At 40.6% G+C, this 17,352-nt stretch overlaps 1 protein-coding gene across 1 annotated transcript in view; it reads right to left on the bottom strand.

Moving 5' to 3' along the window:
• LOC311302772 (uncharacterized protein) overlaps positions 1–17,352 on the bottom strand; it is a 128,621-nt gene that overhangs the window by 8,687 nt on the left and 102,582 nt on the right. The window lies entirely within an intron of this gene.

Here is a 17,352-nt window from a genome sequence, read left to right as displayed (position 1 = left end):
CACTTAAAAATAAATCACTCCTAGTCAACGACTTAACCACAAACAATCTGGATTTTATGCTTCTAAATGAAACCTGGCTAGAAGACAGTTGCAGTGCAACAATCCTCAATGAAGCAGCCCCCCCGAACTTTACTTTTATGAGTGTCTGCAGAGCTGTTAAGAGAGGTGGGGGTCTAGCTGCTCTTTTTAAAGATATATATCAATGTAAGCAAATATCATTTGGGAATTACTTGTCTTTCGAATATCTGGGTATTGTGTTAAAAGGTGCTCCACGCATTTTACTTATCATTATTTACAGGCCTCCAAAATACTCTCCAGCCTTTGATGAGGACTTTACAGAACTGGTATCAACAATTACATCAGAGTTTGACTGTTTTGCCATTGCTGGAGATTTTAACATCCACATAGATAATGCAGAAAACAATATGGCAAAAGAAATCAAAACTGTGTTAAAAACTTTTGATCTGACTCAGCATGTACATGGACCCACACACAATCGTGGACACACTCTAGATTTACTTATCAGTAAGGGTCTAAACATTTCATTGATTGTTATTAAGGATGTAGCATTGTCTGATCATTTCTGTATTTTCTTTGATATATTGATCTCTCCTACCACTGAAGCGAGATCTGTGTCTGTCAAGAAGAGATGCTTAAATGAGAACACTAGTGTCCTGTTTATTAAGGCTATATCTTTAACACCAAGCATATCTGCAGACTCTGTTGATTTTCTCCTTGATTGCTTTAACTCAAAAGTTAAAACTGTAATTGATGATATTGCTCCTGTGAAAGTCAGGAAGAAGAGTGGCAGACAAAAAGCACCTTGGAGAAACTCAACAGCAGTGCAAAATATGAAAAGACAATGCAGAAAAGCCGAGCGCATGTGGCAGAAAACAAAACTTGTAGTCCATTATAACATCTACAAAGACAGCCTTCATGCTTTCAATATGGAACTAGGCAAAGCTAGACAGACTTTCTTCTCAAATATTATAAACAGTAATTTAAACAACACACGCACTCTTTTTGCTACTGTAGAGAGACTGACAAACCCCCCAAGCCAGATTCCCAGTGAAATGCTCTCAGACAGCAAGTGCAGTGAGTTTGCTTCTTTCTTCTCTGAGAAAATCAATAATATCAGAAAGGTGATCAGCACATCCTTGAGTTGCCCTGGGGTTAGACAGATCATCAAACCACCTGAGAAAGTAGTTACTATGTCTGACTTCAAAGAAATTGATGGCAAAATTTTGGAAGAAACCGTACAGCACCTTAAAACATCAACCTGTGCTCTTGACACACTTCCCACATCATTTTTCAAAAGTGTGTTAAACAGTTTAGAAGCAGATCTTCTAGAAGTGGTAAATGCCTCACTTCTCTCTGGGAGTTTTCCAAAATCCCTGAAAACTGCAGTTGTCAAGCCCCTCCTGAAAAAGAGCAATCTGGATAAGACCATATTAAGCAACTATAGACCGATCTCAAATCTTCCTTTCATAGGCAAGATCATTGAAAAAGTTGTCTTCAATCAGCTGAACAAATTCTTATGCTCGAATGGAAACTTTGACAATTTTCAATCTGGTTTCCGACCGCACCACAGCACAGAGACAGCGCTCATAAAGATAATAAACGATATTCGCTAAAATACTGATTCAGGCAAATTATCAGTGCTGGTGCTACTCGACCTCAGTGCTGCATTTGACACTGTCGATCATAACATACTTCTTGACAGGCTGGAAAACTGGGTGGGGCTTTCTGGGATAGTCCTAAAATGGTTAAGGTCATACTTATATGGGAGAGGTTATTATGTGAGTATAGGAGACCATGGGCCGGTTTCACAAAGATAGACTTTGACTATGGCTTAGATATAGTAGATAGTCAGACTTCAGATAGACATCTAAATCAGACCGTTGCACAAAGCACTTAAGACTCCGACTATCTTAAGTAGGACTACACTGCAATGCATTCTGGGTAAAGTAAGACACTTTTCAAAACAAAAAACATGGCGGATCGAGTAAGCGCATTCAACCGCTCAGTGCAGTTTATCCCAGCGGAAAATATGTGTTTGTTGGAGGAGTATAACAGTTACAAGGACATTTTACTTGGGAAATTCAGCGGAGAATGTAGTAACAAGAAAAAATGTTTAATTTGGAAAAAGATTGCTATGACAGTTAACAGCGTTAATCCGATCGTTGAGCGGAGCGTTAAAGACGTACAGAAAAGATACAAAAACATGGTACAAGATGCCAAAAAAGAAATATTTAAGAGGAAATACCCAAAAACGGGAGGAGGACCCCAAGAGAAACTTAAAGACACCACTGAAATGGTGATGAACATTTATGGTGGACAGTCGCCTATGTTCTGGGGGATAAGCGGAGGACGGGAAAGTGGAGTGTGTGGCGTCAACATTGACGTTACCGGCGGAGTTCCCTCAGCCACTGACAGCAGCACCCTGCCTTGTCAAGAGGAAGAGACAAACCATCAAGAGGAGAATTCAGGTAACAGCGGGTGATTGTTTTAAAGAAAAAAGTTTTAAAAGTTTAAAGTTTTGCTTCATTGTCGTCGAAGTTGATGCTAATAAAGTTAAGTTGATGTGTGCTAATGTGAACCGGTAAGCTTGCTAGCCGGCAAATAAACGTAAACAACGTAATGACTCAGCCTATAATACAAGGAACCTATGTTCTAGGTCTGCAATATATATAATGTAGGGATCGGATTCATGAAGCAAGTAAGGTAATGTTATGTCTACTTATTTTTAGTGACCCTGTCTTTGACTTGGGACCGAAGTGAGGCAGTGGAGGAGGAGCCGGGTGAGAGACGGGAGGGGACGGAAGATGAAGAGTCTGAGTCAGCGTCAGCATCAGCTACAGCTGTTTTCCCATCGGTGTCGAGAGGAACAACTATGTCAATGGTGCTAGACAAACAATACAGAAATCTTGAACTGGAAGAGAGGAAATTGCTGCTCGAGATTGAAGTTTTACAGCTTCAGAGAGATAAATTAAAATTAGAGTTGCACAAACAGTCGCTGGAGTTGTGAATATCTTGAGTACTTCCAATAAGACAACAAGGTATTTTAGGCTAATTATTTTATGTTTTTTAAAGCAGTTACAAAAGTAAATATGTTGAGTTACGTCTTATATGCCTAAAACACCTCACTGCCTTATTACTTTTACATTGGTTTACAGTTTGTTTAGTATGTTTTAGCCTACTTTTAATGACCTTGAGGATTTTGATATGAATGAAAGAGACTTAAGTGCTGTATATTTTCTTGGAATAATTTATTGAATGAACAGTATGTCACTTGAGAAAAAATAAATAAAAATAAATGTATATATTGAGTTGTTTGCTACTCATTTAAGCCTAATAGGTAAAGAAAGGCAACACTTTATTGTGATTTTTGTTGTTTTTTCAGACATTGAAAATCCTGTCAACATACATGTGACGCACATATCGACCAGTTTCATCCTGCTCCTCTAAATGTTCTCTGTCCTCCACTTCATTGAGATTGTCATCTCTGATATCCCCTCCTTCAGGGTCAGGTAGCCGGAGATCCCTAATGATCAATGAAATAAACTATTTTGATTAAAGTTGTAGCATGTGGTAAATAATAGTAATTAATTTAGGCCTATCGAAAAAAGCTAGAAATTTAAATTGTTTGTTTTCAGGTAGTCCTACCTTGCTATGTTATGCAGCACAACAGTCGCACAGATGATGTTACACACTCTGTCAGGTGTCATTCGCAATTCCCCATGTAGACAATGGAAACGCCTCTTCAGAACACCAAGGCTGCGTTCCAAACCGCATACTTCCCTACTATTTAGTATGGGAAAAAGAGTAGGCGAGCGAAAAAGTATGTATGAATCCAAAAGAGTAGGCGAGAATTACCTGGGTGACGTACTAATTATCGCGAGATTCGGACTTAAGTGCGTTCGAATATGCCTACTTTCCTACTATATAGTAGGTGAAAACAGTATGTGAAGGAAGCAGTACGTTCGAAACATCAGTATTCATAAAAGAGTAGGCGAGAAGTTCCCGGATGGCTTACTGCTTCCGGCCCGATTTTTGAGTGCTCAACCGATGGATACTTTTCTATCCCAGGAGGCCACGCGAGAGGATACGTCATAAAAAAGAAGAAGAAGAAGAAGGATACGTCATACTCGAACATGACGCAAATGATGACGGACGAGAGTGTTTTCAAATGTGAGTATTACAAATCAAATGATCGCATGTGTTGAACTACTGTACAGTAAACTGTTGAATTGTTGAAGATGTAAAGACGCTATATAGTATGGTAAATTTGTGATTTTGCTGTAAATCACATTTTATTATGTATAGCTAACAGAGGAGCTCCAGTAAGGACACATACGTCTCCAAAGTGGATTTGCATACATTTTAAACTGTATGCATCTTAAATACAATTACTAAATGTCTATTTAATATCTGGTAAGAAAATCTAATATAAGAATTGCATATTTCTACGTCTAATAGATATGAAATAGACATCTGAGTTATGTATGTGTACTATTGTTTAAGAGAATTCACTGTTGTCAACACTGTTTTCATTAGACGAATGTTTAATAAATTTACATAAAGTAACTAAACATAAGTAATCTATTTCATTTGTCCATTAGTACTGTTGAAAAATTGTGGAACATTTATGATCAACATGTAAATGTAGTATTGAGCTTATAAATCACAGAGGTAACGTAAATCTTGTCTGGATGTTACAGGGACGGATGAGCATACACATCTGCTTATCCGGTGGAGAGTGGCTCATGAAGCCCTCTTCACCGGAAAGCGGAATGCTGCCATCAAAGGCTTTGAGTGAGTATACAGAAATAATAAAAAATCTATTTAATTGTTTATTTGTAGTATATTTCAACAGAGATATTACAGCACTTTTTTGATCCTTGATTTCTCTGCATTTGCTACAGATCTTTTGTGGTGGAGCAGGACCTGCAAGGCAGAGTGACGGCGGCATTTGTAAAAAAAACTAAAACCTAAAACAAAAATACAAAGTAAGATCATTTTGTTACTTCTAATACAGAAATTAAATGATTAAATATTGTGATGTTAAAATGACTGCTTTTGTATTTTTGCAGGATCTGAAATGTCCGCAGACAGGAAGAGGCACTGAGGATGGAGGGGCCACAGCAGCATCCTGGAAGTGGTACGCTGCCATGGATGAGGCAATTGGGGGCAGACCCTCCATCACTCCTCCTGCCCTCGTTGCCTCATGTGGGCCGGATGTTGCTGTGGCCTCTTCATCCTCAGTGAGGCCAGAGCCAGCAAGACCCAGAAAAAGGGTGAAAGACCTGGAGGACCTGATCCAGGAGATGGAGGAGAGGGAAGAGGAGAGAGAGAGGAAAGCAGCTGAGAGGGAGGAGAGACTGTGGAGAGAAATGGAGGAGAAGGAGGACAGAAGAGAACGGGAGAGACGAGAGAGAGACGAAAGACAAGAAAGAGAAGTAAGAGAAAGAGAAGAGAGATGGCACCGGGAGGCAAGCGAGAGAGAGGAAAGGAGAGATAAAGAAACAAAAGAAAGGGATGAAAAATTCCTTTCTGTCCTTGAAATCCTTGCCAAAAAATAAATTCAATGACAAAAAACATCTTATGATCATTTACACATTTGGGTTAAAATGAATTAAATTATATATACATACACACACAGTACTGTGCAACAACAACAAATGGTGGCCTAAGACTTTTGTACAATACTATGTATATAAAACAAACAATATCTAGGCATTCACAGTAGCCTACATTATAGACTTCTAGAAATTTAGTGATACTTTAAGATTGTGATAAAATTCATAAATTAAATATTTATGAAGTGATGAATAATTAGTGAATGTGTGGTGTAATGTAAAAACAAAACAAACAAAAAACACCTTAAAACAACAGTTTTATTGGAGTGTATTATATGACTTCTAAATGCACACAGAGCTCATGCAGGGATACTCAAGGCAGGTCATGGAGGGTTCAGTTCCAGCACACCTGTCTGTAATTTTCAAGTAGTCAGTTATTAATTGGTTTAAATTGATTCAGGTGTGTATAATTAGGGTTGGACAATAGCCCTCCATGACCTAAGCTGAACTTGAGACTGTTTACACAAACTACCTTAAGTTTTGCATTAACTAGGGTTAATGAACCCAAGCAAAAAAAGGGTTAATGAACCCAAGCAAATAATTCAGTCATTATTTACTCCCCCTCATGTTGTTTGATCCCTCTGTTTTTTTTTTTTTTGTGAACACAAAAGGTGATTCTGGTCAGGTTTGTACTGTTGGTTTAATACAATACCACTCAATAGACTTTCAGAAGCTTCAAAAGCATCATCAAAATGCCAGGAAGCTTCTAAAATTGACTGATATTGTATGAAACCAGCAGAACAAACTTGACAAAAATCCCCTTTTGTATTTAAACAATAAAAAACAGAGGGATCTGACAGCATGAAAGCACATAAATAGTGGCTGTATTTATATGTTGAGGTGAACTAACCCTTTCACCCACCAAATTGAAATTGTAGTAAATGTATGTATGCATTTTGTATTATAATAATACCTTGACGAAATAATCAGCTTTGAGCGTTTATGCCTGAGACCGTTTAAAAAAAAAAAAGCTTTACAAAAATTAATCACATTTATGCATTTGCCAGATGTTTTTATCCAATGTGACTAAATGCATTTATTACAGGGACAATGACCCTGGGCCAGCCTGGAGTAAAGAGCCTTGCTGATCGACCAGCAATCTTCTGCTAACCAGTTCAGTGGTTTATCCCACTACACCACAAAGGTAGTAAAGCTCTAACAAATATTTGCATGTAATTGTAAACCTATAAAATGACATTTGGCAAGAAACGGAATGCTGACAACATGAATTGTAAAACATTTTAATCTTATTAAATGTTTTAAAGGTAATCGTGCTCATGGAGAGCAGGCACAGGGATGATTGGAGCAGACACAGCAGCAGCCAGATTGTCCCGCACATGTTCTCCCACTCTTGCTTCAAGGTTGTGGGGATCAGGGAGGCCGTCATCAAGGTCTTCCTCATCCTCTGGCTCAACGATGTCCCCATTGACTAGAGCAAGATTATGAAGCACAGCGCAGCACGCAACAACCTCAGGCACAAAGGCAGGGCTCACCTCCAAGGCCTTGAAGAAAATGCAGCGCCAGCGTGTCTTCAGCATCCCAAAAGCTCTCTCCACGATGTTGCGGGCACGGGAGAGCTTGCTGTTGAAACGAGCCTGCACAGGGTTCTGTACAGGCTCTCTGTATGGGGTGATGAGGCAGATGGGGGCACTCAGGCAAGGATAGCCTCCATCCCCAAGGATGCACTTGCCTGCAGGAGGATAAAGGCTGCCAGCATACACAGGGCTGTTCCTCAGCACCCTGGCATCGTGCACAGACCCAGGATATCCCACAAAGACATCAAGGAACTTCCCCCGGTGATCAGTGATGGCTTGGAGTTGGATGGAGTGAAACAGCTTCCTGTTGAAGTAACAGTGGGAGTTATTTGCTGGAGGTTTGATACGGATATGACAGCCGTCTATTGCACCAACTGCTCTGCTGAAAACTGGTGACCCAGACAGCTGTGCAAATCCTGCTCCCACTGCCTCCAGGTCATCTCCGGTCGGAAAGCAAATCACCCTCCTCAAGATTCCCATGATGGCCTTGCTCATTCTGTGCACAATGTTATACACAGAGGTCTTTGGGATGTCGAAGGCCTGCGACACCACCCTGTAGGATGCTGCATGGGCCAGCCAGTGCAGGAACACAAGGACCTCAATCTCCCGTTCCCATCCATGGTCCGATTCCAGTCTGACTGCAGCAATCAGGGACATGATGGATGGCAGAGACAGGCGAAGGTGGGCACGGTGGTCAGCTGCTTCATCAAAATAGAGCCGCAGAATGGGAACAGCTCTGTTGAGATGGCAGTAGGATGTGGGGTTCACCGCCTGTAAATACATGATAGTTTGTTAGAACAAAAAGCTTGAATAAAGCAATGTTTCATATGGTATTGACTTGTATATGTAGGCTATTTATTTATTGTGATGATATGATATCTTTTATTCATTAATTTACTTATTTTTATTCATGTTTCATATTAAATATTTATTCATGTTTCAATAAAATATTCATTTCATGAATTCTTGCATTAATCATTGCTTGAATGAAATTGTATGTATTCACATCAGCTGCATTTGTCTAGTGTGTATTCATACATCTATGTCATATGACAATACAACAGTTTGCTTGTTTTACCAAAATATATAATTTTAATTAAGAAAATGTTATATAATTAAGTGCTGGTCAGCATTTGTCATTATTATTGTGCATAAGTGGTGGGGTGGGCTAGTAATGCAATTCATTCTGGGGTAATCTTATTTTTTTTAGTAGTAATACTTGCTTTGTTGGAGTATGAAATCATAAGTCTTCTCCAAAGGCGAGATCTCCGAGCAGCTGCCCGACGTCTCCTTTGTGCACACATTCGTCTAACTATTGCAGACATGCCAACCATTTCAGACGCTGATGAAAACCGTTCTAGCTAGGTTGTACTGATGCAGTGAGATGTCGGTGCACCTGTTGCTCATAACTTTTAAATTGTTGCGCTTGTGATAACGTCATAGGTCACATGATAACGTCAACATGGCGGATGATGTCCGGATCGCATCCATACTCAACGAGATTTGGCTATAAAGTACCTACTCTTTTAGTGCTCGTTAAGTAAGTACTTATTGAAATTAAGTACCTACTCATTGAGTATGCGGTTTGGAACGCAGCCCAAATGCCCGCTCTACAGTGTTACGAGTTGAACAGTGTGCTGTGTTGTAGTTTCTCTGTGCAGGTGTAGTAGGATTCAGGAAGGGAGTAAGGAGCCAAGGTTTTAGAGGGTAGCCAGAGTCCCCCAACAGGACCCCATCGATAATGCCTTGCTCAAATGCACGGAAAAGTTGAGAATTTTGAAGAATTCGAGAGTCATGAATTGATCCAGGCCAGCGGGCCACACAGTTGAGGAACCGGAGATCAGAATCACAAACAGCCTGAATGTTTAGACTGTGATATCCTTTTCCATTCACAAACAAATGTTCATGAGCTGTTGGAGCCTGGATTCTGACATGCGTCCCATCAATTGCTCCAACAACATTGGGAAATCTTGCTATGCTGAAGAACCCTCTTCTGACTTTGTTAAGCTCAGCTAGTTGATTTGGAAACTGAGGGAGCTTATTTGAAAGTGCTCTTGATACCCTGTATACCACCCGTGACACAGAAGCTTTGCTGAGACCCACTGTGTCACCAACAGCATTCAGAAAAGTTCCTGTTGCATAGAATCTCAACGCAGTGCAAACCTGTAGCACTGCTGGGATGCTGTGGCTTCTTGAAGTGGCAGGGCTCAGTTCTTCAGCTAATTCATCTGTCAGACTCAGTATAGCTTCCTTGGGCAAACGAAACCGACCAATGAAGTCCTCATTATTATATATTTCCAGTAGGTTACTGCGGTCCCTAAAAAACCCTTTCCCTTCTCATAGCTCTCTCCATAACGTCGTCAGCAAACCACAAATTATGAGCCATTTTCCCTCTTATTTTGGCTGTTTGTAATGTAACTGATTGTTACTGCTGGTTGCCAAGGTAACATAGAGTCTTAGACCTAAGTTAGCCTGGGGGTAAGGTGTCTAATTTTTTTGGTCTAAATTAAGTCAGTCTTTATTTTTATGAAACAGTCTAACTTGCATTAGACTAGTCTATGAGCAAATTTTAGACTAGTCTAACACTATAGACCAGTCTAAAATAGCTTTGTGAAACCGGCCCCATAAGTCTGAGTGGACATCCATGACATGCGGAGTCCCTCAAGGCTCAATTCTTGCGCCACTCCTGTTCAACCTGTATATGCTCCCAATGAGCCAAATAATGAGAAAGAACCAAATCTCTTACCACAGCTATGCAGACGACACACAGATTTACTTAGCCCTATCGCCTAACGATTACAGCCCCATTGACTCCCTGTGCCAATGCATCGATGAAGTCAACAGTTGGATGTGTCAAAACTTTCTTCAGTTAAACAAAGACAAAACTTAAGTTATTGCATTTGGAAAAAAAGATGAAGTTCTCAAGGTGAACGCATACCTTCACTCTAGGGGTCAAACAACTAAAAATCAAATCAGGAATCTTGGTGTGACACTAGAGTCAGACCTTAGTTTCAGTAGTCATGTCAAAGCAATAACTAAATCAGCATACTATCATCTAAAAAATATTGCAAGAATTAGATACTTTGTTTCCAGACAAGACTTAGAGAAACTTGTGCATGCTTTCATCACCAGCAGGGTGGATTATTGTAATGGACTCCTCACTGGCCTTCCCAAAAAGACCATAAGACAGTTGCAGCTCATACAGAACGCTGCCGCCAGGATTCTGAGCAGAACCAGAAAATATGAACATATCACCCCAGTCCTCAGGTCTTTACACTGGCTCCCAGTTAAATTTAGGATTGATTTTAAAGTATTATTACTGGTATATAAATCATTCAATGGCCTAGGACCTCAATATATTGCAGATATGCTCACTGAATATAAACCCAACAGATCACTCAGATCACTAGGATCATATCAGCTAGAAATACCAAGGGTTCACTCAAAGCATGGCGAGTCCTCTTTTAGCTATTATGCCAGCCGCAGCTGGAACCAGCTTCCAGAGGAGATCAGACGTGCTCCTACAGTAGTCACTTTCAAATCCAGACTCAAAACACATCTGTTTAGCTATGCATTTAATGAATTAGCACTGTGACAATGTCCGTCCGACTGTTTGTACTGCACTGTATTTTATTTTTATTTTTATAAACTGTTTTAATTATTCTTATTTCTTTTTATTATTATTATATTTTAATTTATTCTATGTAAAGCACTTTGAATTGCCACTGTGTATGAAATGTGCTATATAAATAAACTTGCCTTGCCTTGCCTTGCCTAAGAATGAACATGGCAGTCTTCATTTACTCTCGTTATTACTCGAGGATGGATCTGTACCAACTGTCCGTGATCCAGCCTACAGTCTCCGGAGTGATAGGCCTAACGTTACTGATCACGACAGTAATGCACACTTTATTACAGTCAGAGTCGTGTATTATATCAGAGTCGTTTTACGGATATAAAGTTTGCCAGTTTATTAAGCACTCCCTAAGAGGGTGTAAGGGTCAAACAGGTCAATTGAGCCGAAAGGGAATTATTAATAAATGTATAGGGAATTCGAAAGAATCACTTATTACGGCCGAGCCAATGACTCGTCCAGCGTTCATTTGAACAGGCCGTAACTATCAGCTCTGGAGTGGATATAAATATCCAAACTAGTGAAAACACTATTTATGAGCAAGGTAATCAATCATTCATTTAACCCATCTATAGTTTCTTAGGCGGGTTATTCAATTTTATATCAAGGCACCAGTTCAGCAAAGAGTCTGGCGGCTACTTGCGTTTGTTGCGTTCCTTTGCTTGAAAAGGGGTTTTCCTTTGTCTGCATTCGGGTTCATTGATTTGCTGGCGGTCTCGCCTGGATTGATGTCTTGAGCGGTCAATCACGTGGTGTGTTGGCGGATGGATGGAAAGTCTTTGAATGAATGAATGAATGAGGCATTTATTTAGCGCTTTCATATGTACTACTGTACACTCACCACACACCAGCTATAGTAGAGAGAGAGAGAGAGAGAGAGAGAGAGAGAGAGAGAGAGAGAGAGAGAGAGAGAGAGAGAGAGAGAGAGATAAAGCCAATTCAGTGGATTGGGATTATTAGGAGGCCATGATTGGCAAGGGCCATTGGAGGGAATTTGGCCAGGACACTGGGGTTAGACTAGCCTGACTTCGTCATACTCATATTCTAGGCAGAATGTGAGTCTGATATTGCTCAATTGAACTTTGATTATGGGGCGTGTTTCAACCGAACCAGGAAAGAAAATGCCTCTGCACTCAATTGGATAGGCCTACAACCAATCAGAGCAACGTAGTAAGTGACGTATGTTTTTCATTCATGTTTCCGATCGACAAATGCCTTGATCGCGGTTCTCTGTTTGTCTTTTAAAATGAATGCGCTGTCGATATCTTCTATAACAGACGTGATGGCGCGATGACGCGAATCTACACGTTTCGTAAACAAAGTTCGGGAGAAGCACATTCAAATAATCAATCCAATCAACGTGTCAAACGATTACCATGTCTACACTATCAGCATGAGAGGAAGCATATATATTCACTCTGTCAACTCACCTAACATTCCTTGACAGTTTTCAGCATCCCTCCACTCACTCTCGGCTTGTTCTTCCACAGCCTGGAATACGGGAGAGTACCCTGGGTTCGGGCCGAATACCGAGCCCGCCCTCTCCTCGGACAGCACCCCAAATATGCATTTATTCTATCTGATTTATTTGTAAGTGTGAAATCTAAATTCTCCAGAGGCAGTCATCTTTTATTTTACTGTCTATGCATCTTTGTTGTAAACGAATTCAACCCAAGCGCTCGTTGATGACGTGGATGATTACGTTACTGTTGCTGTCCATCATCGATTAAAGCCCGCCCTGCCGGCAATTTGATTGGCTCAGCCTTCTGGAAGCCGAGCATAATTACTCCTCAATGGATCGAGTCCAGACCGAATTTCCCGACCAAAAAATGTTGTGGGCGGGGTTCGGGCTGGCACCCAGGCTAGGGTTAGACCCCTACTCTTTTTCATCTCATTCGAAGGACGGTGCTCTTTGCCAGTATAGTGTCCCCGTCAATACACTAGGGCGTTAGGACCCACAGAGACCACAGGGTGAGCGCCCCCTGCTGGCCTCACTAACACCTCTTCTAGCAGAAACCTGGTTTTCTCAGGAGTCTCCCATCTAGATACTAACCAGTGGAAAGCGAGAATTGCAGTCGAATCGTTGACCGAGACCTTACAGCAAAACTTACTTAGAACAGAGACTCTCAAAGGAAAAGAAAAGAAACTAGGTAAGAGAAAGAAAAGTGAGGCGAAAGTAGTTAGATGGGTTGAATGAAGCGGTTTAACCTATGTCCTTCTGATCTTGAGTTGGCTTCTTTCGTCTGCTCGTCTACATGGTCACTCGTCTGTCTGGTTACTTTGTCATGGCTACTCCATGACTATGTATCTTCTAATGCATTCTGGAATCTTCTCAAGCGAAACTCTAAGGCACAGGTGTCAAAATCAGTTCCTGGAGGGCCACAGCCCTGGAGAGTTCTGTTCCAACCCCAATTAAGTATTTTTTTTTTGAGATGTGGCATTTTCTTCCCCTCTCATCGTAAATCATGCCTTATCTATGATGTCTTTACTCTATAGCTCTATCAGAGAGTACAGAGCATACAGTTTAGACATGATTCCTATTATAAGAATACAAGACATTTTACACAGATTTCAGTAAAGCCATCTTCTGAATTCTGAACATTCGATCATAATGATAGGAAACAAGAAATACTTTAATTCAAACATATAATTGTTATAGCAGATTGGGGATTTCTTCGCCCTTAAATTCTACACAGGTCTGTATATTTGTTTACTGTTATTTAGTGTTTTTGTTGAATTCGCTGTGTATTTTGATAATACAAGGGTGAGAGAGAGTTTATGGATAAGAATTTAATGCGCACTTCTTGTATTGTGTTTATTCAGCTCTTACAGTGATTTTCTTGAGTAAAACGGATGCTTCATCTTTTGCGTGAAGTACAATAAACTTTATAAAACTCACTAGTATATACGGAGTCCGCTACAGCAGGCTTGTATTATTAGTGGGTAAAAGCAAAATGACAAATAAGTTAAAATTATTTGCCAGGACAAGCGGTCTGTAACAAAAACGACTCGGGGTAAATGCAAATTAGCTCAAGGATATAGGGAATTTTGGAAATATTAATAATCATAACTCATGGTCATAATTCATAAGTCGCATGTACATTTATTTGATCAATTATCGAGATTACCTTGTTCTGTAACTGGTCTGGTCATCCGTCATTCGTCCAGCGAATAAATGTAAGATCATCACAGTTAAGAAGGGGTATTTACAAACTCCAGGAAAGTTTTATCTTCTGGCCACGAACATCAAACTTTCTGAGTTTATTAATTAAAACTACTCAATGTAGTCTAATATCGAGCTTATAGCTTATAATTGGATCTTTTAGTTTCATTGACTTTATAATGGTGGGTTTTCAAACACAGAGACAGTGAAAATTATTTCATTGATTTTAATAAATGTAAGACTAGAGATTATATGAGCTACGAATATAAACGTACGTAAAAATGCAAACAATAAAAACAAACAAACATTTAACCAAACAATAACATACGTGATCAGAATGAATGAAAGAAAGAAAGAAAGAAAGAAAGAAAGAAAGAAAGAAAGAAGGATAGAGAAGAAAAGAGGGTAACTTAATTCACAGACCTAAGAGTTAGACACCTGAAATAAGCTTTTAGAGAGGGATCAAAGTTACTTGCGAGATTTTGTTTCTGTTCGAGTGATGCTGAGGCAGGAAGCGCGGATGTTGTCCTGTTTGTGCTGCATCTTCCGGTGTCGCAGGAAGCTTGAAAGGATCACTTGAATTTAACGTTACCGAGAAAGTTCAGATTCATCTCCTGGAAAGGGAGAGGTTGCAGATCTTGGTTGCAAAGGACGCAGCTGCGACTCGAACATGTGTTCGTTCGATAGAGAAGGCCAGGGCCTCCTTCAGATGTTCCTTGGAGAAGCGCTGCGCCGGGGAGGAGAGGAGGAAGGGTTGAGAGATGAGAGAGAAGAGAAGAGAAGAGAAGAGGGTGTCTCTTCCTTTAAAAGAGACATCGGTTTACGCCCTCTTTTTGGGACACAGCAAATCAGATTTTCTGATCTGACGCGGGAGAAGTTTCTTTGTGTGTTAATGCAGACACGCCTCCCTTGACCATATGTCTTATGAGGGAAAGAATTCATATTTCCTCTTAAGCTTGTACACACAGAACAATACATTTTACTGTAATCTCCTATGTGTGACTGGTTGAATTAAAACAGGACGGTCAGACAGGTACCAATTATGACAGATAAAGGTCGGGGAAACATAATGTTACATTTATATGCATAATTACACACACACATAAAGTTTGATTAAACACACAATAAAATTGTCAGTGTTTCCGTTATGGCAAGTGACGAAACATAGGAAGAAACACAGGAATACATATCAACATTTAGTACATTTAAAAGCGACTTTATGGGTGGAAAGTCTTTTTCTGTGGTGGGTTTCTGTTTGAAAGTCCACGAGTGTGTGTGTGCGTGCGACTGTTGGAATGTCGCGAGGCTGTCACGTGATTCAAAGGCATGGGGGGTTTTAGAGGGGATTCTCAAAAACAGGGTCCCCTTTGTGACTCAAATGTCCCTCTGGGGAGCAACAAAGTTGCAATTTTGACAGTCCGAGCAGACTTAAAGGCGCCATGGACAGACCCGTTGTCTAAGGAGACAACGAAGGATGTGTTTGGAGATCAGGATTCACTAATTTTAACAGCATGTGACCAGATGTCATAGTCATTGTTGTTACAGGTCAGTCTGTGAGACGATCAGATCGCGCTGGTGATCTTTCTTAAATATCCAGTTCTCCTGTTGCTTCAGTTTACCATTTAAGTCAAGGTAAGGCTATTTTCGATTCTGTAATAATTTAGAATTTTTATCTTCACATAAATCTGTATTTTATGTACACGCGTTCGCACTTTAAATAACGTACATGGGGGTACAGGGCTTCTTATTTCTAACAATTGGAAATACTCAGCACTCTCTTCTCTATGCAACAATAACTTGTTTGAACATCATGCTATCACACTTACAACTCCCAATAAAATCCAAATTTTAACTAGATGTCTAGATGTACCGCATGGCGGTACAAAATATGACCGCCGCTCAGGCCTGCACTGGCTTTCCACAAAAATAAATGACGTGGAGCAATTTGGCTGTATTGCGTGTTTATGTATATACCTAAAAAAAGTAGTAGTATGTGCATGTCTGTCTGTGTGTGTGTGTATGTGTGTGTGTTTGTGTGTGCGCATGTGTGTTTGTGTGTGTGTCTGTGCATGTGGATTTGTATGTGTGTGTATGGGTGTGTGTCTGTGCGTGTGGATGTCAGTGTGTGTGCATGCTTGCGTTTGTTTGTATTCCTGCATGTGTGTGTGAAAGTATCATCCTAAACCAGCAACCCTTCGGTCAACACCACCATCTACAGGCCGATGAGTGTACAGTCACTAAATGTGCACATAAATGAATTTATTTTATAACCCCCCATGGATGAAATTCTACGAAACTTAGCATACCCCCAGAGGATGTCAAGTTAATCATACACATGAAATATGGTGCAGTTCTGAACATCTCCACTGAAGATAGGGGCGATTAAAGCAGAATAATATTGCATTTTCATTTTTTATGGGAGGGGCGCAAATCACAAATGAGTGATTATGGGCTAGGTTGATGTGGGCCCTTAAGACCAACAAACCATAAAAATTTCTTCATCCTCGGTTCCACGGTTCAAGTAGTTATTTAGGAAAAACTGAATATTTTGGGTTTGGGGGGGCCCAGCGCGGGGGGGGGAGTGGCCCCCGGGGACCAAACAAAATTTTTCCGTAAAAGTCTAGTGGGGCTACATGCTCACATGTTTCGGTGTCCCTGGTATCGTTGACGGAAAATTCAGTAGATTGACAAAAAAAAAAAAAAAAAAAAAAACCTTTGACAATCCCTATATGACCGCTTTCGCTAGCTATGCTAGCGGCGGTCATAATTATTTATCGCCCCCCAGGTCAACTGGGAAACTTTGCAGAGGAGCAGTATGTGCTGCTGTCCTCTTTCCCTGAGGACGGCCCCCCACTTATAGTCTTTGGTGACTTCAACATTCATCTCGAATAGCGGTATGCAACAGACTTGATCTCTCTCCTAGCCTCTTTCGACTCATCACCACAGGTACTCACAAATCAGCCAACCAACTGGACCTGGTTTACACACGCAACTGCATCACAGACAACATTTTGGTGAGACCTCTCCATGCACTTCTTCCAGCACTCACACACATCAACTCATCCCTCCATACTGGCATTTTCCCAACTGCATTCAAGCAGGCACGGGTAACTCCACTGCTTAAAAAAACAACACTAAACACATCTTTTGCAGAGAATTACAGACCTATCTCTCTCCTACCATTCATTGTGAAGACACTTGAAAGAGCTGTTTTCAACCAAGTAACATCCTTCCTGTCTCTGAACAACCAGCTGGATATCAACCAATCTGGCTTCAAGAAAGGGCATTCAACTGAGACTGCATTACTGTCGGTCACGGAAGCCCTACGGATCGCAAAAGCTGCTTCCAAATCTTCACTCCTCATTCTCCTTGATCTGTCTG

The sequence above is a fragment of the Rutilus rutilus genome (assembly GCF_951802725.1).
Source record: "Rutilus rutilus genome assembly, chromosome: 1".
Lineage (NCBI taxonomy): Eukaryota > Metazoa > Chordata > Actinopteri > Cypriniformes > Leuciscidae > Rutilus > Rutilus rutilus.
The sequence above is the reverse complement of the archived record's forward strand: the minus strand, read 5'-3'. Positions and strand labels throughout refer to the sequence as shown.